General features: G+C 36.2%; 1 long non-coding RNA gene across 1 annotated transcript; it reads right to left on the bottom strand.

Moving 5' to 3' along the window:
- Positions 1-6,273: 6,273 nt before the first annotated feature.
- LOC149936077 (uncharacterized) lies at positions 6,274-6,716 on the bottom strand. Its single transcript, XR_016472328.1, has 3 exons — positions 6,569-6,716; positions 6,381-6,491; positions 6,274-6,321 (listed from the first exon to the last, which is right to left on the bottom strand). It is a non-coding gene; the product is annotated as an uncharacterized LOC149936077 (long non-coding RNA).
- Positions 6,717-23,871: the final 17,155 nt, after the last annotated feature.

Below are 23,871 nucleotides of genomic sequence, written 5' to 3'. Positions count from 1 at the left end.
GGACGGACCGAGTGCTGAGGGTTACGGTAAACGCATCAAAGTCCAAATGGCAGGGTTTCCACCAATTGCTCACGGTATTCGTCTTAGTATCAAATTGCGAATGCATCGAGCAGGATTCGAACCCAAGTCCTCCTGCAGGCAAACGTTCTACCACAGAAACACCGATACATGTTACAGTTCTTTGAAAATTATAATATATAATATACATATATATATATATATAAATATATATATATAGATATATATATATAGATATTAGGGATGCAACGGTTCCATGTTTTCGGACTATCTCGGTTCCGGTTCTTAAATTTGCGCTTTGTCAGTTCCGGTTCTGGTTCCTAGCATTTTTCATTGATCAACAAAAATGATGTAGGGTACGTGACGGTACTTAGACAAAACTACATCGAATATCCAGTGACGGCGCCTACTTTTATTTCGCTTGTAGGGGCCTCAAATCTAGATGGAGGGGCCCCGAACAGCCCCCTAAAATGATTTGCGAAACTAGAAATATCAAAATTAAAAGCCTGCTGTTTTTAGTTGCGAACACTGAACTGTGATTTCTAATATTTTTTCGAATGCAGCCTTGATTCGTTGTAGTTGCTAAACTAGCTACTTCAAAAAGTGTTGCATCGTTAGACAGATGATAAATTGCGCGGTTTTCCGACTCTCCGAGTCCCAATTTCCAAAATAAAAATAAAATAAAGCGCGCAAATGGCAAGTGTTTTTGCACCAATTGTAAGTGAAAATGGAGAATGCTGTTGGAGGATGTTGCCCATATGTGCATTGTTATGCTCATCGACTAAAAAAATTACTTCCGAGTACATTTAAACAGTCATGTACATTTCTTTTGTAAATTATTAAAAATAAACCGGTTTTGTCACAGTTTTGTTTAGTTAGTGTATGTAAAATGGGGGCCCCCAAATAAAAGAATTAAGTAGCCTACCCATAGTAATATCCTGGAGCCGCCACTGCGAATATCGCATTATATGTTACTTTTAAATTTAAACAACCCGTCTCCTTATTGAAGGGCAACGCAAGTGGTCATGCAGGGGGGGGGAGGGGAACTATGTTTTCTTCAACAAGCCGTAAGTAGGTTTTCCAAGGATGATTTTAAACAGCGCGAAAGCCTTATTCTCCTTGGTGTAGCCACCTGGAGCAATTTCGCTCTCATTCACGAATTTTTCGATTTTCTTAGCTGAATTAGCTCGCAATCAATGAACCCAGGAATTTAGGCCTAGCTTAATTTATTTATTATGGAGAAAAGAACTGGGTTAGTTTCCGAGAGTTGGACTTTAATATTTTCGATTTAACAATGTTTTGGAATAAAATTATTTGTGAATTGAATATTTTTAATAATGGAAGTTGAAACATTAGGCCTTGGACGCGGTATATCTCTGCCGCTAGCCTCACCTTGGATTAAGAAAATTCAACACCACACACACTCCTATATCCCGTCTCCCTTAACAATTTCCCTATCATTATACCCCGACAGAATATTTATCTTTTTTTATTACATTTATTTTGTAGAAGTCTAGGATCCGATTTGTTCGTAAGCACGGAGACTTCACTTTCCTCGGCCATTTTCCCGACTAAAGAATGCATGGATTTTGCGTAAAAACCGCGAGAGGCGCATTTATACAAAATAAATTCGGCAAATATGGTTCTGCTTTTTTTACAAAGGGAAAGGCTATGGCAGATAGCGCATGCGCAGTCGTTCTTTTTATCTATAAGATAATTTACCCCCCTGCATGGTAAACATAGAAATGTAACATAGAGTAAAAACGTGTCCATCGTGTATCCTGCTTTATGAGCTAATTCTAAGCAGTAAAACTTAAAGTAAAGTAGAGTAAATATCGTAACGCGACTAGATAATCTAAAAAGTCTCCGGCGTGTACCCACTACCCTGCCTTATGAACTAATTCTTCGAAGAGTAAGTTAAAATGAAGTAGCGTAACACTCGTAACTCATTTAAATAAAATACTCGTGTTTAAAGACTGAAGTACATCAAATTTAAACCAGTCTTTACCTACTTTTGGCGCCAATTATAAAACTTACTCACTTTATAGTCCTCGAAAAAATGCGCCCCCAAACCTCTTGCGCCCCCACGCAGTTGCGTACCCTGCGTACCCTGCGTACCCTATATCGCCGCCCCTGATCAACCCTCAAACCTTTTGCATTAATTTTTTAAAATTAATATTTAGTACTTCTTATGTGTTTATTACTCCATTGTTTCGTTACCGACTCGATGAACCAGTGGCGTAGCCAGGATTTTGTTTCGGGGGGCACACCACTGAAAAAAAAGTAAAAAAATAAGAATATTTGTACGTACGATCATATGTTTCAGGGGGCACTGCGTTGAACTGTACATTTGTCACCGTCGCTCAAGAACTATACCACTAAGGACACAATGGGGCTTGCATTTGAAACTGTATACCAAATTGCATTTAAATCGGTTGAGTAGTTTTTGCTGTAGAGCGGTCTGCGAGGAGAAGATGGAAGAAGAAGAAGAAGAAAAATTAAACCTAAGTTTGCACCATTACTACGAAACGTCGCGACAACTATGTTCGATGGAATTCGTTTATGTTTGTCACGTGCCTGTAACCTTTCAAACGATACATCACTTGTTTTGATACGAAATTTTTAATATACGAGCCTACGAGGCGGTAAAATCGGCTTCATTCTGACTCGAGATAATATAGCAAGTACTCGGGTAGATGCTCTCTACCCGGACCTTGCAAAGGGACTACCGTACCTTTTGATAAAAGCCTCTGCGACCCTACTATCAAACGGTTTTATTTATTTCTTAGTGGGTTCTTTCAAAATATACTAGTTTGACTGAGTACTTTCAGTAGGAAAAATTACATGAGAAGGTTTTTCTAACATACAAGTAACTCTTAAATTGTTTCATGGATCAATTCAATTGATGCTATTGCATGTGATAGAGACCTCCAGTGGCGGAATTTGGAATCACCGAGTGAGAGGTACAGTCGCGGTAAAAAAAAATATTTTCCCATAGTGTTTCGCGATTTTCGAGGAGTCTTAAAATGGTTCTTAAACTAATTAAATATAGTTAATAAATAATAAATATTAGCGAAATGGCTTCATAAAGGATCGAAACATAATCTATTAGCGTTTTGAGATACACTGGAACTTTATTTTCTAAGTAAAAAAGGGGAAAAATATGACATAGTTTTTTAAGCCTCGGCGAGTCGGCGAATATATTTTTCGCGTCTAAACTTCATCGGGGACCCAAAACATTACCTCGTGATGACTAAGAATATTTAAGAAATATCAAATAAAAAGCTTTTGAGAGTCTGATGCCTCGAAACGTATTACTGTCTCAATATTAGAGAGATTATTCAACCAGCTAAACTAAACCTAAACTTTTAGTATTATAAACAGTAAAAACTACAAGCTTTTACAAAACGTCAGAGCAAATTTGTCTACAATATGTCCTATTATTTTAATTATCTCTGAAAAATTGGAAAATCACGTCTTGTTTGGTATTTCCGCTACCAAATTAAGAAATACAACAATTTTAGATCCTTCACTAGATAAGCTCGTGATAAGTGACTGGAAAGAAGAGTTTAAAATTCTAAGTTCCCTTACAAACTCAGCTCGTTTAAGCGTAGAAAATGGAAAAAGTTTCCTTATGATGGCTTTCCCAAAACCAAATATTCATGCGTGGAATATGCGTCTTATTGTATCTAAGTATCCAGTACTTGCGGGCACAGTTTGGCGAAAATGGCCTTTATTTTTAATAAACCCTTCGGAAATTCAAGTGACTTCTGCTCTAAACAGAGTAAAATGTAAAAATTCTATAACAAAGGAATAAAAATTATCCGAGATATAGTAGTTCCTCAAACGTCAACAAAACAAGTATATGCAAATGAATCTCCTTATGCAAAATCTTCCTACAAAACGTGTTACTTCTAAGACGACTGCAACTGAGCCTGCTGAGACAAAGAAGCCCAAAACCAATTCAGAAGAAAAATTTAATTTCGATGTGTGACGGATCTTTTGAAAAAGAAATTACCGGAGCTTTAGACCTAAAGAACTCATTGAATATTTCATACTGGGTAAAGCATGGTTACTCTGGTAAAACTCTTAAAAAGGGACGCTACTTATTTGGTGGTGCCCATTACTATTTACCAATACATGTTTCATGAAGACAAAGGGCAATGTTTATTGGAAGTAAAGCACCTTTTTGATAGAAGTAAGAAGTAGGTTTTAATTACCGACATTTAGCTCTCGCTTTTCCACGAAATGTAGGTTCTTCAGACCATTGGTTTCTAGATACAATAAGAAATAATATCCCCGTAACTATTTGATTCCATTGAAACATCACCATGTGTGAAAACAATCACAAACCAAAGCTGAAAGCATTAGCGAATTAACACTTAAACAGCCAAATATCTGAACTTTCAAGTTAAATACATTAACAAATTAATCCCTCATCAAGGATCATCAAATTTTTATGCCTGTGTTTGTTTTGCGGTTTCATATATGCATTTTACTTTTTGAAAGAAAATAAATTAAAAGACTGGAATATGCAATTAGATAGCTTACGAGGTCACCGATGGCTTTACCATTTTGTAAAGCAATTCCAACAAGAGACTCGATTTGAATATAGGTGAATGTATAGAATTAACAGATATTATTTTTAATATTTAAAGTCAATTAAAAAATAAATACTTGCAACATGTAAAAAGGAATTACCATTTACAGTCAATAAACATATTTTCCTGCATAAATTTTATTTATTAATGAAATATAGTTAGGAATAGATTCTTACAAAGTTACAATAAAAATTGAGTTAAATTTACTTAAATTTAGTGTCTTTATTTGGTTCACGAAAGTCAACTATATGTAGTGATTTTTTCCTGTTTTGCCCGAAACCTTTAATACGGGGTTTAGTAATATTACCGAAAATCCACTAATTTACCGTAATCATTAAATCGTTAGATTTTTTTAAATTTAAGTGAATATAAGGTGCGTTTTAGTCTAACTCTTTAATTACAGTGTTGTGATATTGCCGAAAATCGAGTATTCTGCCCATAGACATAGGAACTATACTTATACCTAGACGGAGTATTGCAGATTCTGAAGGCACTAGCTTTTTGTGCCCGGTTTTCAGTCCCACGCGCGTCTCATGTGTGATATGGACAAAATTCCGTGGCGCCACCAAATCGTTTGGTGGAGAATGGAGAAACTATAAACAGCGGAAAATTCTAATGCTGGACGCAAAAACGTATTTGCTTACCGAGACTTGTAAAAATTGTTTAATTTTCGAAAATAAAGTTAGTTTTTGGTAAAATACAACTCGAAATAAAATATTTTACGTAAATTTAAACTTCAAACAATTGAAAATGGTACAAACTTGTGTGGCTTCCAATCGTCAAAGTCGGTCACCAAAGGAAAAAATACCATTTCACAAGTATTTCTTGTTTTTATCATAACAATTTCAGGTCTTTGTTTAAAACCTTGTATTGTCCATTTTTCACAATAAAAATAACCTCAATCTAACTTAAACTTGTGCTCAAAATATCTTAAGGCAATAAATCGATGGAACTTAATACCCGGAAAGTATCACTTTGTTTGTGGAAAACACTTTAAAGAATCAGATTATCATATTGGCAAAAACGCGAAAGATCTCACGCGGAAAATTCTTAAGGAAGACTCAATTCCTTCGGTTTTTGCGAGGGGAAAAAGTGATCTAACATTCACCTTAAAAAGTTATCAAGGAAATTGAACAACATTTAATGTACATATTTAGAAACTCGAATGGGCATATATTGCCATCCTTCAGAGGTATCAAGAATATGAAGGATTAACGTTGGCTAACAAATTATCAAAATTTCATATACAGTTTAAAACTCAAAAAATGAAAGTCAACTTGGCCGCACAAACAGTAGCAGTTCTGTGGCAAAAAGCATATAATTTTTGAAAGAGGCTGGTGATCCAGTGTTTCAAGGAAGCGGGCCAACATCTAAATTTATATCAACAATTGATCGGTATCTACAAAAAAACAATTTTTAAGCAACTTTTCTCCACAATTTTGACACCGTATCTTACCTCACTGTCCCTTGCAGTTTGTTTGAGGTATTGAACTCTCGAAATCCAAGGCACCAATTCGGATTTCCAACCTTGAAATAACCAAATGTTACATAATGAAGACTAAAGAACTTCTATTCAATTTAACAGACCTGGAAGGCAACTTGATTTTTTAAAGCCAAAGAAAGACAGCCATTATTGGTTTTGGTGTCACAATTCAGTGTTTTGGACATTGGAGAGAAGTACATTGTTCCCCCTGATGGACCACTGAAGTATATTTTTTAAAATACCAGATTTTGCAAACAATTGTTTATTTTTTAAGGTACCTTTTAACTTAAAAACTTTCGCAGGACCATTTAGAGTTATATTTTAAGTTTTTAACACAATTCGTCAGCGAGGAGGTTGGAACAACAATCCTACTTGTAGAAACTTCACTGCTGCATACAAAAACACGTTGGTTACTAAAATTGAAAATCAAAAAAGTGGCCACTTAATTGCTTTGGACAACACTCACGTTCCAAATTTGTGCATGGTGCCAGTTCCAACCAACGAACTTACGAGTTATTAAAGAAGAATCTCTAGAGGAAGAAATGGATGACTTTATTATGTTTCTTACTGATGAAACATCAACATCCAACATCTTACGAGAAAACATAATCCGTTATATGGCTGGTTTTGTTGTAAAGAAATTACAAAAAGAATTAAAATCCGAAACATGTTTACACACTTTAGACGAAAGGCATTCCTCACTATCAAGTCATAGCTATGTAAAGGGGGATCCAACCAAACTTCTTCTCCTTTTAAAGCTAGTGTTCTCAAGATTTGTAGCTTGACCGAGAAGGCAGTGAGATACTTTGGATCAATTCAAACTGTGGCTAAAAACATTGACTTAAAAATAGAATGTTTGGTTCTGCGCCAGTTAGTAACGGACAATATTTTTCCAACTCTTACTGAACACATGTTTGATGACGAACTTGGATCACAACACCACGTTAATGTTTTGATGAAAAAGATTATCGAAATATACGTTAACATAAGGCTGAGGAAAATAAGCAGAGACATAAACAATCAAATGAAGAAAGAAGCTATTCGAAAAAGACTCACCAAGCTAATACTTTTTCAAGGGCAATAAGAGTTCTTTAATCCTTTATTAGTGTGTGTAGAATCCCTTCCACAATTATACCTCCCTTTTACATCCTTTGAATGCAATGTCAATAGCCAAATACTCAGACACTGTTTATTTTTATTCCTATTATCATGTATTTCTGCTATTATTTATATTAATATTGAAACTAATATATTCATAAGTATTACATTAACAGATAAATATCATTAATATTTACTCACATTTCATTATATAATTTGGAAATTTATTGGTACATTCCTCCATACTTCCTTTGTTTACATCTTACAGCTGACTTACTTTTTTTAGTATAGTCAAGGCTATAGCCTAGGTATAGTTAGCCGCGCGTAGACGCCGTAGGCGGAGCCACGTAATTTTGTCCATATCACGCATAAGAAAGCGCCATTGCTCAAAATCGGCCTCAATTTCGTAGATCCAGCAGTTTGTCTAGGTATAAGTATAGTTCCTATGTCTATGATTCTGCCCTAAACTTGAATATTCCAAGATTTTACAAGCGCCGATTCGAATAGCATCGCGAAGAATAAAGAAAAGTTGATTACACTGAACTAATTTCCTTTTTGCAGTGTTGTATGTTGTTTTTTCAATCTGACAAAAATTCACTATTTTACCCTAAACTTTTAAATTTGCAAAATTTTGAAGGAGTTGTAGAATAATAAACGAAAGGAGTTTAGCGTTAACTAACTCCAGTCTCCATAGTTGCAGAATATGGTATTGTTTTTCCATTCAGCCGAAAATTCACTATTTTACCCCAAACCTTTTAAATTGCGGAATGTTTAAGGAGTTGTAGAATAATAAACGAAAGGAGTTTTTTAATTAAAAGTAGTATTTCTATTTATATAATTTTTTTAATGAAAAGAACAAACTATAAAAACGTTGTGCTCTCAGTCTCTCACAGTCAATGAAATCGCGGATTTTGACTTATTTCCACTCCTAAATTGAGCGTATTTCCTGGCATCTGGCAAGACTGGCAGTAATTCAATTTGACGTTCTTCTGCTACAATGAGTCAAATTCGTCGAGTTGAATGGGGAACACCTAGATCAATAATTAAGTATATGTTTAAGAAACAAAAGCATAGAAGGTTTTGATGACTCTTCGCGACCGAAAACTATCGCTACGCCCCCTTTGGTTCGCCATTGAAAGCTAGATAGGTTGCGGCTAAAGCAGACGCTTAGTTTTTCCTCACGAGATTCTGCAATTTCATTATGGCTTTTAGAAACAAAAAGAAGGCCAAAACGGATTAAACGGATAAGCCTTTATTCAAAGAAGAAGAAGAAGAAGGAGATGATGAAATATTTTTAAAGCTCTTTGGTTTGTGATAAATAAAACTCATTATAGACAATTTAAAGGTAAAATAAAAGGGTAAGGGAAAGAAGTGGGGCAGAAAAGAGTGGTCATGACCAGTAAATTATATTATCCAAGTCGGGCGGAATGTAGACCTATGTGAGATCTGAAATTTCCCAAAAAGGAGACCCATTTGATTTGCCATGGCAATCGAAAATGTTTTTGACCATTAAAAACAAAAAAAAAACTCAATTTAAAAAAGCATGGGATTTTCCCGGTTAAAAATTTTAAATTTTTATTTTGTTTTTGAAATTCACGAAATGGGTAATTTGGACCCCAATTAGGTACATTTCATCAAGTTTGGAACAATTTTGGGATAATATTGTAACAATTTTGGGGTAAAATAAGGAAATCGAAATTTTTTCGTTTTGAGTGGTCAAAAACATTTTCGGTTGCAATGGCAAATCGAATGGGTAGTGCAACGTCTATTATTGGGAAATTTCATACATCATATAGGTCTACATTACGCCCGACTTTCAACAAAATCGGCAGTAAACACCTCGGGTACTCCCCTTGTAATCTTTGCTACTATTTATCTACATTTTTAAATGTTATGGAATGTTTTTGTACGATACTTATTCCTAATTGTATAAATACAAATTGAAGTATATCTTTTGCCATCTTTACATGTTTGTTAAGAAATTGAGATTTGAATAGTAGGCTTAGCGCAAATTATTTGTTAGCTCTTTTTAGATTTCACACGTAGATACTATATAAATCCCACAAATATCCGTGTTTTATTTGTAATAAGCAGACAGAATGTATAATCGATAAATTCTAATTGAATTTCAAAGGTATGGGTTTAACAGTTATAGAAAATAATCTCAAAGACAAGCGAAAAATTATAATACAATTCCTAAGATATAAATTTAACAGTAGTACCAAAAGTAGCATAAGACCCAAAAGTGTGTCAGCTGTACCTTCGCGCCTATTAAAATTTTTATAGTGAGACCTAGTCACACTATAGACTACATAACCTACTAGTTGGAATAGTACTAGCAACATTACTTCGCCCGTAGACATATTTTCTAAAACACCACACTCGGCGGCGCTGAAGTACATCGGTTTGGATGACGTATTTTCCGACCCCCTACGTTTCTCCTTTTTATTTTGCGACAAACTCTCATTAACTACTATACCGTTCTGACACACTTTTGGGTCTTATTCTACTTTTAGTAGTACAAATGAGTCCTGAAATGGTATTGTACGAGTTTAAGAGACAATCGACAAATTTTAATTAAATTTCAAAGGTATAAATTTAACCGCAATGCTATTGTCCGAATCGAAAGGGCACACATTATTGATTTCCTGACAGAATTTCTGTCATAGTTTCCAATTCTTCATTCGAATTGGTGTCGGTTACTTCCTTCGTTCAGTTGGCCCGTGGTTTCATGGATGAAAGTGCATCGGATTCAATGGCTAAACAAACTTTCGACTCCTCGGAGAGAGTTTCTACAATTTGGCTACCCAATCCCGTAGTTTCTGAGGATGTACTTGAGTGTTCCAATTGGGCTAATTTTCGGGTATCTTTCGCGAAGAAAGTAGCCTCGCTATTAGTATCATTCCAAAGTTGTCTAAATGCGCGGTTTTTTTTTTTGATTTTTACTTGGACTTTGTCTGGGAGAAGCCAAAGAGGTTTCGGTTGTCATCGTGGTAGTAACGTTAGATCCCTGTGACGGGCAATCGCCTAGAAATTTGGAAGGGAAGTGGTATGGCTCCCGTTACAATCTCTGCACTAATCCGACGGATGATAATCACCGATTTTGTTGAAACTAAGTGGGTACGTAGACCTTATGATAACAACAAATTTCACCAAGGGAAAAATTGCAATGGGCATTAGTTTTGCCATGGCAACCGAAAATGTCATGTATCCTAATAGGATGCATGAAGAATCAAATAGGGTTTGCTACGGAGGGGAGAGGTGGTTATTTTAAAAATTATACTTTCGGGGGGGGGGGGGGGGTCGTTTAGGGTAGCTCTTATTTCTGAACTTATGAAATAGGATATTCTAACCCTCTTATTTTGTTTCTATATACGAAATAATACATGTATATCAGGTAAATTTAGAACATAATTGAACAATTTTTAGGGGTAGTGCAGTGATGTCGACCAATATATTTATAACATAAATAAAATCGGTATACCATGTCTAATAATAATGTGATATATGCCTATTTGGTAACAATTTCTTCTTTTTGGGGGACTCATACCTTTTTATTTTTATTTTAGATTATGATGATGCTCGCAGATTTAAAAGCGCCTAAATCGTTGATCCTCACATTTCACTCTTTTTGGATCGCTTAAATTTACGTTCCTCTCATTTTTGATTTGTGATATTTTAAATGCTTAAAAACCGCTCAAAATGAAAGGAGCGCCCATAAGATTCTTCAATGTACGTGTTCCATAAAAGCAATACGAATAGTCAGGGCCATGCAGACGAGTCGCAAGGGGAGTGGGGAGGTTGAAAATTGAAAATTTATTAAAAAAACACTTAAAAGGCTGGAAGTAGGGGTGCAAATCAACCAAATTTCTATTCCGCTCCAAGGGATCGAAAGGGAGAGGGAATCAACAACATTTCAATGATTCACACACAATGATTTAGGGTTTCGAGGGAGTCCTGTAATTGAAAAGAACCAGCGACTATTGCTCCTACATTTGGTAAAAATGCTTATCGCCGCCTCTGTTTAAACCAGACAGTCTCGGAAACCATGTTTAAACCAGTGAGGTTCTAAACTTAATGTACTAAATATCGACCTCAGTATATTTCCTGATTTTTTTAAGAAATGTAAAACGTCTTTCTGTAAGACCGACGATAAATATCCAAAACCCTAGCACGAAGTCATTGCATGACGGTGTAGTTTTTCCTACACCCTAATTTCCCAAAAAACACATTGAAGGGTTGAAATGTCAGCATAGGCATACTGTGCATTCTCTAGTACTAGGCCTATATGTGGGTAAATTATGACCACTCGAAAAACCACAACGCGACCCTAAGTTGTAACCTTTTACGTGTGGAATTTGCATATTTCATTTCAGTAAGTAAATAATCAAATAAGACTAATAATATCATTCAATTTAATGAAATACAAATTATATAAAACATTATGCATTGTTATAATACATTCGAAATAAATTAGATCAAACAATTAAACCTTTCCGTTAATATTCAACATCTTCCGTCGCGTACCCTACTTCGTCGTAAAATGTATTTTTTCCACCCTATGTGACCCTACAGAATGTTTACACATTGAAACTTGAAACTGTTAAACCTAGGCTTAGTAGTAGTACTACTACAAAGTAGTCTACAAAAGTATCTGTACAGAGCCGCCAGCGGGAAATGTTGCTCCTGGGGTCAAAACAACTAAATTACTTTAAATAAGTTAAAATTAATTTGAAAATCCAAAAATTGTGCCTTCGACGGAATCTATTCACTATTATCACTAATCACTAGGTATTTTCGAAAATCTATGCAAAGTGTGATTTTAGATACAGTAGAATTGACGAATGGCAGAATTTAGTTATATGCAGAAAACAAAATATAATTGTTATCAAGAATCAACAATCAAGCAATATATTTATAATAATATAAATATTGAAATAGCAATTAAAAACCTTAAATTTTTTGATTTTATTTTCACTCAATATATACACGACGACGAAGTATTAAATATGTACTGAAATCTTAATGGCTTTTTTTCCAATGATATACATTGTGTCACGTCACGCTTGTAAATTAATGTCCAAGGGGTAATTCTATGGAAAGTAGTTATGTAAAATGTCCTATGAAAATACAACCCACCAGGTAAGGTTCCATAGATAGGACGTCATAAATTCCCCGCCTTTGACCTGTAAAAATGATTGAAAAACTTCGACTACAATGGACGCTTCTGGCTTCAATAAAAGATACTCGGTTTTTACTCGCCTCTCCAAATTCATCTGGGAAGGAACTATTTCTGGTCGGTCGGTTAAACGGTTAGAATGGCTAGCCAAAAAGTCATATATAAGCCAATTGAGACGCGTTTATGCCCTCAAGATAATTTTGCGTCAGATAAGAAAATGCGTCGGCTCACGTGTATAAGGAACATACTATACTAATGTTAATTTTCGATAATATATTTTAAGGTGAAATATATAATGTTACTAAAACTAAGTATAAGAAGAGAATGTTATTATTATTATCATCCTCTTATGGTATAAATAATTAAAATTATACGGAATATTTTTATATTACCGGGCAATTTTAAGGCTTCTAATGGAGGCAGAGTATTACTTTTGCAGTACGGTATGCAACAAGTGTTTCTTTTTAACCAGGTAACTTTTTTGGCATGTTAATGCTTAGCAAAACACCGATGTTATGTTCGAGAAAAGTTTCCAGCTTTCTAATATTTCAACAAGCACTATATAAATAGTAACTTATGAGTCCTTGCTGTCTAAAATATTACTTCTTGGCAATATCTGGGAAGATGTTTTATTTAAGCGCCTATTACTTTCCGTCCGTTGAGTTTGCAAGTTCTCTCCCCACTGATTTAAGGGGTTTTCCCCCGAGATCTTCGGTTTCCCCTTCCATAAAAACTTGTTGAGGTTAACGGTAATAGTTAGTGTAGGGAGCTGTTGGCTCGAACGCGTGGCATGCAGGGCTTGCCACCACCCTCCTACGCATTGTAACCCGGCCACTTGAATTAATGGCTTCAAAAGTCGCTTGACGACTTAGGCCTAAGGTGGTGCCTTGGGTATTAGCCTAGCTGATTATTATTATTATTAACTCCAAACACTTTAGCCAGACATTAGCTCTCCGTGGGGCTAAAGTTTTGCTTTGTCTTGTTCAAGCGGTTACAGACGCCACTAGAAAACAATTAATTTATTTCATATTCAGTAAGAATTTATCTCAATATTAGTAACATAACGATTACAAAACGAGTGTAGTGTAATACAAACGCAAACTTTTATTCGTCTGTCCCGTATTACCGGAAGAGTAATATTATGACTTAAAATTAAATCCTGCCGCAGAATAAGTTTTTTATACCGCAAAAGAAATATTTTTATCCACGGATGAAATCTGCCTCAAATCGACTTTTGAAAGCCGCAAATATTAAAATTTGACCTCAGATAAAATATTAATAAAGAAAAAGAATATACATTTTCATTTTATTTTTTAATAGACTTTTAAAAGTAAATTATTAAAAGTAAATTTGACCATTTTTTAGGGATGGTATTACGTTGAGTTTTTTATCAACGTTGCGTATGACATGAGCCCAACATGTTACCATGTTTTTGTTATCTCCAAACACAGCAGTAAAAGCGTTAAAAATAGCGTCAGCACAATCGGACACGAGCGTCTCAGGTTTATAGTTGGGTACTGCATTTTTTATCGTTGTTAGGAGGAAAATATAATCGTCTTCAGTCTCACCGTACGTCACCGAAATTCCAAACGGATGAAAATGCCTGTCCATATCAGATGTACCGCATACAAGCACAGGAAAGCCGTTCCAATTTAATTTGTAAGTTGCATCTATGTGAATAATTCGAGATTTCGGTATGAGTGACAATATGAATATACCAAACTTTTCTTCATTAATTTCAAATCTTAGGATAAATGGGGTGTCCGTAGCATCTGGTTCCTCGGATTTCAGCAAACAAACTTCTCTGAGGTCAGCCATTGACAATATACTCGGACCTGTTTCCTTTCTAATCTTTTGCATTAGATTCTTAAGCTGACATTTTTTGGGCTCTGGAAAACCATTCCGTTTAAGAGCTCTTAGAATTGTATTGGGTTTGTCCACACCAAGTTGTAGTAATCGTTTCACTTCACTTTTAACGGAAACACTTAATCCCTTTGTTGTAGTTTCGAGCGTGTGATCTCTATTAGATTGATACAATACCACAACGTCATCATTACAGGGTAAATGTAGAAAAATTCGACTTGGACATTCTCTTGAATATTTACAATCGAAATATATTTTTCGGCCACTTGCAGTTTCGTGTGAAGTTCTTAGATTAAATTTTTTTTCACTACTAATAAAATCTTTCGCTATGGGAAGTGATATAAATGTTTTAATTTTAACCCATTCGTTTTCCAGACCTCGAAACTTTTTGGTGCGTTGCGGCAAAACATCCTGTCCACTTTCAGTATCACTGTAACTTGAGTTAAAAATTGGTAAAATCTCAGACATTCTGATTATCTAACTTAATGCCGGGGTGAAAGAGTTACAAATGAAAATTAATCAAACTGTTAATTAATCAAAGTTCGTTGGGAATTTATCGCTTCGTGTCTCTACTCTCCAAGGTGAAAACGAAAAATAATAATCGGTAAAAAGTCAGTTAAATGGTTAGTATTAATGTTTCGATAAGTTTGCTTCTTTTTCTCAATAGTAATGATTCTGAAATATACACGATTTACCATTAAATTTAAGGTTTAGTAACTTTTTTATATAAGGAAAGTTTCGGCCGGATTAGACGGCCCTCATTGGGCTGGATAAATCAGCCGAAACTTTTACTACGGGAAAATGTCGGCCGAATTAGCTGGTTGCTGATGGAAGACTATTCCGGCTGAAACTTTCGGTTTGGAAAATATCGGCCGGAATAGCCTCCAACAATTCGTCAGCTATTCCGGCCGAAAGTTTCGGCCGTTTTAGCCACATTTTAGTTGAAAGCTATTCCGGCCGAAATAGCTAGTGTGGGAGCTAATCGGCCGGAATTTTCAGCCGGAATAGCCACTCCGTATTTAAAAACCTTCTAGTGCCAAATTGATATAGATTGGAAGACCTAATTGATAGGGGGCACGAAATACCATCTTGACCGCGAAAATTTAAATACCATGTAATATTTGCCCAACTTACCGGAGTAATACGCGATGCTTACAACGTACGACTGGAAGTAACAAATAAGTGTGACACTTATCGGAGTAATACGCGATGCTTACAACGTATGACCGGAAGTAACAAATTAGTGTGACACTTATCGGAGTAATACGCGATGCTTACAACGTATGACCTGAAGTAACAAATAAGTCTGACACTTATCGGAGTAATACGCGATGCTTACAACGTATGACCTGAAGTAACAAATAAGTCTGACACTTATCGGAGTAATACGCGATGCTTACAACGTATGACCTGAAGTAACAAATAAGCTGACACTTATCGGAGTAATAGGCGATGCGTACAACGTATGACCGGAAGTAACAAATAAGTGTGACACTTATCGGAGTAATACGCGATGCTTACAACGTATGACCTGAAGTAACAAATAAGTGTGACACTTATCGGAGTAATAGGCGATGCCTACAACGTATGACCTGAAGTAACAAATAAGTGTTACACTTATCGGAGGTCGTGAATTTCTCTCTGGCATTTTCCAAGGCTGTTCTAATATGACCTGAAGTAACAAATAAGTGTGACACTTATCGGAGGCCATTCTAATATGACCAAAACTAACAAATAAATGGGACACTTATCGGAGTAATACGCGATGTTTACAACGTATGACCTGAAGAAACAAATAAGTGTGACACTTATCGGAGGCCGTTCTAATATGACCAAAAGTAACAAATAAGTGTGACACTTATAGGAGTAATACGCGATGCTTACAACGTATGACCAAAGGTAACAAATAAGTGTGACACTTTTCGGAGTAATACGCAATGCTTACAACGTATGACCTGAAGTAACAAATATAACGCGCATCATCCCTTTTGCCGATTGGAAATTCGTTAGTTCAAATTCAAGCTCTGGAGTATTCTTTAGCCACGTTCACACTAGAGCCTAAAACCCAGTTTAGGGCGGTTTGAATGCCAGTTTTGACCGCCTACAATAATTCTTGGTTTACACGTGCGAAATCGCTTCACCCCGGTTCGCTATAGCCAAGGCTTAACGCAATTTCAAATTATGACTAGAATTTTGAAAATACTAAAACGTATCCCAAAACATTTAGTTAATCATGTTTAATATACATTTAGTAATATTATTCGACATTGTTTAGAATTTTATCCCCATCATTTTTGAAAATACGAGCAATTTTACTTCCCGCCTTGTCGTTTTGAAAGCGATTCTAAGCGAACTGACTTGGACGAGTTGCTTCCCGAACAAACACGAAGCGATTTCTCACGTTGGTTTTAAAAACCAGTTATCTAAACGAAGTGAATTTAGGGGTAAGTGTGAACTCAGCTTTTGTGTTATGAGTATAATTGTGATTCTATACAATATGACCTATTTGATAGTTTCAATTCTTAATTTTATCTTGTAAAGTATCATTCACACAATATAAGTTTCGTTAGTTCTCTTCTTTAGGCTTAACTAATTTAAAACTTCGATTTGTCCGTCATTTCGGAACCTCTTTCAACGCGATCTAGGAGGATTTATACTCGATACAAGAGCAGGCCTTAGACTTCGCCCTTCCCCTCCCCCCTTCTCTCATATAAAGACATAATTAAATAACCTACTCTCTATCGAAATGTAGATGCAAATTAAGTACAAAAATTATATTTACATTATTTTATTGATTAAAACCAACTTTTAATTTAATAAAATCATCGTGTATAACTTGCCAAAAGTATACGAAATTTTTCTTCGCGGCTTGGGCGTGGGGATTACACAGCGTGGGCTTCTGGCGTTCAGAAGGTTGCGGGCTTCAATTTGAAAAACACTCTATAGTGAAAACGTTTGTACTATAGAGTGTTGTTAAATTAAATTTTAAAGAAACCAATTTAACACAGTTAAACTTGATATCATAGGTCGGAGGGGGGGGGGGCTGGGCTTCAAATATCGCCAATGCCCTAGGTTAGGCTGGGGCTCGCGAGCGCAGTCGCTCTCTGTTGTATATTAAAATGCCGATCTCTGCTTGATATATAACGGTTTAATTGAGAGCCGTGCAATGAAATAATATTATCGCCTTCTTGGCGAACTTGTTATTTCTAAGACTTGTTTTCCACTATCCCGCGTTACAACGCGTCACTCAACTTTGGGACGTACAAACATTTTTACCCGCGTAAAGAAAATGCATTATGACGCCCTAGTGGAAACCAAAGATAAGACATTTTTATTATTGTCCCAAGTCTCCAAAACCTATTTCATGGTGTTAAATTGTTTATGTGCAGCAGAATATAAACTTAAAACAGAATTATAACATTTAAAACTACCAATTTTTAAAAATTGTACAAGTATATTTTATTAATAAAACAAAAATTTCTTCCATATTTTATTTTAATTATAAAATATTCTTATGCACTTTTAAAATTTCGTTGTTTTTAATATTCTTAATTCAGTATATCTGCGCAAGTCGCTAATTTTGAAATTGTTAGGAGCCTAGAAAGTAGTAGAGCTAGAAAGGTTATTACGTTAAACGTTAAAGTGTTGGTTGCACGAAATTTTAGCTATGGCTAATTAATGATTTATTAGAAAGAGCAAACATTTTATAGCAAGTACAGACAATTTCATCAAAATCGGTTAAGTGGTCTTTGAATTATTATAAAAAGAAGTTGAAATGGTGGAAATCGAGTTTTTCGGCGAATTTCTAGACTTCTGAAATTCTTCTCGGCACCCATGACGTCAGAAAATGCGAAGCGTATCATTGGCTAATTGTCTGTAATACATTTCTTTACATCTGGGATTAAAAGCGGGTTGATTTAACACCCAGAAAAAATTCTACGCAGTAGTAATTGAAATAGCCATACACAAGCCTACGTAGTAGAAAAAGGATACGAAACCGAAGGCTCCTTATAAAGTCTTCTTAAAACGTCGGGTCGCGCGCGCCACGTAGCGCGCGCGTAAATTTTTTATTAATTTCGATAATAAGCCTAATATTATGATTAAAAACCTCTGGTTTGAAAACTTCTACAAGTAAACCGAATCCTTCCACTTCAGGTCCTTCTATTTTAGGAATAAAACTACAGCTTTGATTTGCCCCAAATTGCTCGTGCTACGGAGGAGAGAAATTCGCCGAAAATTTCAAGATTTTGGGGAGCGAAAAAGGAAATTTGTTTCGACAATGACATTTTTGGAAAGAGAACGTCCTAGGCTTCAAAACAAGCCCGCATTCATTCGTTTTTATTACTATCGATTTTTCGTGCAACCAACACTTTAATAATAATCAGCTAGGCATCACCTAAGGCTAGGCGCCCACTGGCTCTCCGTTTCGTATCCATCCGGCCTTCCACAAGGCATTGTCTCCGTTACGAAGCAAAGCCTTGTGGAAGGTAGTACGTAGACGTTACGAAGAGCAGTGAGCGCTTGGCCTTAGGCCCAGGTCATCGAGCGACTTTTAAATCGGATATCATAGGCTGCTAAAAGTAAAAACGTTATGTTAAAACTATTTCTGAGAAAATTTAAATAAAATGGTAATTTTAATTATGAATGAACGATTATTCAAATAAATTTTGTAAAACGTTAATGCATGGAGTCACTCTGGAGTTTATAAATCTTAAATTATTAAGAAAGATACTAACGATTTCAAAGCGTCACGGATTAACCAATATTATGAGTAGGCCAGAGGCCTGGAACAAGCCAAAATATAAAGAGGCCAAGTTAGTGAGATTGGAAAAGCTAACGTCTTCGGATAGCGCGCTAAATCAATAAAAGAGTTCCAGTTCCGACATCTGAACGGAAAAATTAAAAATTTGAAATTATTTGTAATTTTTTTAAGGTTCATTTTTTCGCACCTATCGCGCCTGTCTGAATATGCTAGGGTCTCTTTTAGTTAGTGTTGGTTGCACGAAAAATCGATAGTAATAAAAACGAATGAATGCGGGCTTGTTTTGAAGCCCAGGACGTTCTCTTTCCAAAAATGTCATTGTCGAAACTAATTTCCAAGCCTTTGAGTCCGAAACTGACCTTTTTCGCTCCCCAAAATCTTGAAATTTTTGGCAAATTTCTCTCCTCCGTAGCACGAGCAATTTGGGGCAAATCAAAGCTGTATAGTTTTATTCCTAAAATAGAAGGAACTGAAGTGGAGGGATTCTGTTTACTTGTAGAAGTTTTCAAACCAGAGGTTTTTAATCATAATATTAGGCTTATTATCGAAATAAAAAATATTTTTTTACTCGCGCGCGACCCGACGTTTTAAGAAGAATTTACAAGGAGCCTTCGGGTCGTATCGTTTTTCTACTACGTAGGCTTGTGTATGGCTATTTCAATTACTACTGCGTAGAATTTTTTCTGGGTGTTAAATCAACCCGCTTTTAATCCCAGATGTAAAGAAATGTATTACAGACAATTAGCCAATGATACGCTTCGCATTTTCTGACGTCATGGGTGCCGAGAAGAATTTCAGAAGTCTAGAAATTCGCCGAAAAACTCGATTTCCACCATTTCAACTTCTTTTTATAATAATTGAAAGACCACTTAACCGATTTTGATGAAATTGTCTGTACTTGCTATAAAATGTTTGATCTTCCTAATGAATCATTAATTAGCCATTGCTAAAATTTCGTGCAACCAACACTTTAAAAACCACGACGACAGTAAATTTCCTTGAGAGCAATTTCGTATACTTTTCCTAATTTACGTGGGGTGGCGGTGTGGTTAGCACTTTCGCCTCGCAGCAAGAGGAGATGGGTTCGATTCCAGCTTTGGCAGTGGGTTTACTCGTAACAACTCCTTCCGCGTAGAGTTTGCAAGTTCTCTCCCCACTGGTTTAAGGGGTTTCCCTCGAGTTATTCGGTTTCCTCTTTCCGTAAAATTTGTAGAGGGTAACGGTAATAATTAGTGTAGGGAGCTGTTGGCTCGCGTGGCATGAAGGTTTTGCCACCACCCTCCAATGCAAATTAACCCGGCCATCTGTTTAAAGGCATTAAGAGTTGCTTGACGACTTGGGTCTAAGGTGGTGCCTTGGGTATTAGCCTAGCTGATTATTTATTGACATTTTTGTTTTTAACTATAGATTTATTTTAAAGAAACCTAAACTTAATAAGGATTGTTAACAAAACATATTCATAATAATATCATTCGTGTAGTTAAAATGACCTGTTTAGCGCTTTGTTTTATAGATTTTAATAAAGGCGTTTCAAATATCAACTGAGTTGACGCATGGACAAATAATGCACATTGATTATACAATGTAAATTATGAGTAAAATGATCACCACAATCGAGTGAAGAAATCAGTACCACATGGAAAAACATCCATCCAACTCTATATATTTTTCCGTGTTCTTAATACAAAGGAAAGTATTCTATATTCTTTCTTTGTGAAACATAATTAACTACTCCTTCCTTTTTAAATGAATAATTTTCCAATTTCTTATATATTTGCCTGATAAAACAATTCTTTGCCACCGAAGTTCTCGATAGTCGTAGGAGGCGTTAAAATAGAAAATCAACTAGTAAAAAATATCGGGTTTATCTGATTTTCGGCTACCTCATCTCTCCACTCTGTCTTTTTTAAGCGACTAATCTCATTTTCCCGCGGGTCCACGCCTATCATATCGGTCGAGCCGATAGAAGCGACGTCTTACGGCGGGGCTGAGAGATAGAATGAGACGGCGGACACAAAATCAAGAAGCGTTCAATCTCTTATTTGTCGTCGGGACTTTGCTCGATCAAGAGCAAAAAGGGCCATACCTCGACGGAAAGAAAGGGAAGTCTCCGCACCGCGTCGGAAGAGAGAGACGCTAGAAGAATGCCGAGAGATGGCGCTGCTAATCGATTGTTGGCTCGATTAATCTTGGGGGCGCGGGCGATGGCTGGACGAAGAAAGTCCATCAGTGGTGTTTAACCCGGGTCGCCGCATCTCATTGTCCCCTTTACGTAGGACCACTGTAATACTAACAGAGCGTATCTTCTTTTATTGGAACTTGAATATTTATCCGTAGATTTTCTAGGTTTTCTTTTATAGATAGATGCCTATGAAAATTCCACCCTTACGTAATTATTGGGCCTTCATTCGCCCCTAGATAACCTTCCCTTGGGATATCTGTGTAGAAACCGGAAATAAAACTATCGCGTTTAGCCCTTTAAATATCTTTATCTTATATCAGTGTCACAATTACCGAGTCTCCATAGTCACGGAATCTAATAAGAAACACACACACAAATCAGTTAATACATTCCACCCTACTGTAATTTACCGTCGTTACACTGCCGCCACCTCTGAATTCTTCAACGAAGCACTATTTAGCAGACCACAGATTCTAGAGCCTGAAAGCCCTTGCTAATTAATAGTTCAGCAATGAATCAAGGGATGTCACCACGTTTTCGACTGGCGCCACTTAGTCGCCAAGACGGGGTGGGATTGGCTTACATATAAAAAACACGTTTTGGAATATTTTTATTTAATTTTTTAAATATAGGATTAGGTTGGTTATAAGTGCACAATCTCTAATTTTATCTCTGTGTAATATGTAAATTTATTTAAAAAAAACCTTTAGATATACATAAACTATAAAAAGTGGATAAAGAATAGCCTATGTTAGTAAAAATATGCTAGATACTCCTTTCATAACAGTACAAATTATGTTCCATCTTTAGAACCACCATTTAGAATCCAGAGAGCGTCACTAATTGATTTACTTTCAGTCTCAGCCAAAGTGTTGCTCGAAATTGGTCAGAAACCTCTTTGAGGCAGCTAGGCCAAAAGTATTCGAAAAATATTCTCGGGAGCTATTTTATTTTCATATTCAATATAACATTAATCCAGTTTGCTATTCGACCCTATTACACGGTCGAGCGGAGCACGTGAATTCGTCATGGAATAACGTCATTTCGAGGCGCGAAACAATTTGCAGCGAGCGCTTTTGACCGATTCGCAATTACGTCGCTTTTACATTTGCCCGGAAAAGTTTCAACTTCATTCCCATGTTTTGGTCACGAAAAGGTGACGAAGCGGCTCTACCCGATTAACCGCAACTTCGTAACGTCATCAACTTGACTATTACGCTTGTATTTATGGATAGCGTCGCGAAATGCTAGATCGTTACTTTTCGGGAATTTCACTATGCAGGCTATGTACCATATAGTAAAGAGGTGAAGCCGAGAATTCTGCTACGTAATCGATAGACTTAGCTGGCGGCGGCGGGCTTAGAATGCGGAAAGGCAAGCTCGTTGTTTAGGAAAATAGCCATCGGTAATGCAAATTAGGCATTAAAGAGCGGCGTTTTAACGCCTTTTGACGCCATACCAACGAACGCGCCTCTCTTCTAAATTGCGTTAATATGGAAATTACGACTGAAATTGGTTTGCGGTTTATAGTCGTTCTAGGGACTTTTTGCTAGCCTGTTTTTTGGCCATTATTCTCCCAACAAAGCGTTCTTCGCAGTGATATTAGAGCTCACGAATGTATTACGAATTTATTGTTTTGAAAATTCTAGTTCAGAGTCTGGTAAATATATCCAGTCCATATCAATTTCGGTAAGAGGATGATAAATTTATCCGCCGGGCGTTGAATTGGACTATTTTCAAATAAAGATATCAGCCGCGAGTAATTTGCAATATTAATATTCTAGCAAAACCCGGGGCCCCGAAAGATGGAGGGAAATAAACTTGATTTGTGCCAAAGCCGGTCTGGGAGTTCAGGGCAAAAGAAAGACTCCCTAATGAGATTCGAAGGCCTAACTAACCCTCTCGCTTCGCCTCACTGCCAGCCTGCTTTTTTTGTTCTTCAAGTCGCTCTTCCACTCCTTCGCTGCTGCCCTCTGCTGGTTTGGTTCCAGAGCATTTCCACGCAACGAAAGCGAGTTAAAGATTCAAGAAGTGGTTAAATATTTATTGGCCGCATTAGCCGGGTGCTTCAATACAGTTTCGCTCAATAGGACTTGATTTACACGGACCAGCGCTGACTTGACCTTAACTATTTAATATTTATATATTTTATATTAATGCTACTATAGATTTAAGGTTTTTCGTTAAATTGAAACTTTCTTAAAAAGTATCTATATTGTTTTAAAAGAGTGAACAATATTTCAAATTGGAAAATTGGAAAATCCAGATCTTTTTATAGATACGCCAACGCGTTCGCCTATTGTTCGATAGTCACAAGCGTAGTTGGCCGCCAAGCGACTGTAGTGGGGTCTAAAAATCAGAGCGTATTCTTGTCCCCTTAGGGATATATACTGTCTATGATTTTTCATTGAAAAATAGGTCTTTTTCCATAGAAACCAAAGGTATTCGTAGGTTTCAAATGATGCTCTACATATTCTCAATTGACAAAATTGATCTAGCACCTAGTGGCAAAAAAATTGTTTTTCTTAAAGTGTGAAAATATTTTCAGAAAACGACGAAATTTCTCTAATCAATGTCCCCCGGTAAATATACTTAACCATAAAAATTTGAAATTACTACCTAAAGTAGTTTTCGTAAAAAATAACTTTTCCGAACCAAAAATAACACGGTATAATTTCTGATTAA

Source organism: Leiobunum rupestre, chromosome 7 (assembly GCF_980474605.1).
Source record: "Leiobunum rupestre chromosome 7, qqLeiRupe1.1.hap1, whole genome shotgun sequence".
In the NCBI taxonomy this organism is placed as follows: Eukaryota; Metazoa; Arthropoda; class Arachnida; order Opiliones; family Sclerosomatidae; genus Leiobunum; species Leiobunum rupestre.
This window is presented reverse-complemented; position numbering and strand designations above follow the sequence as displayed.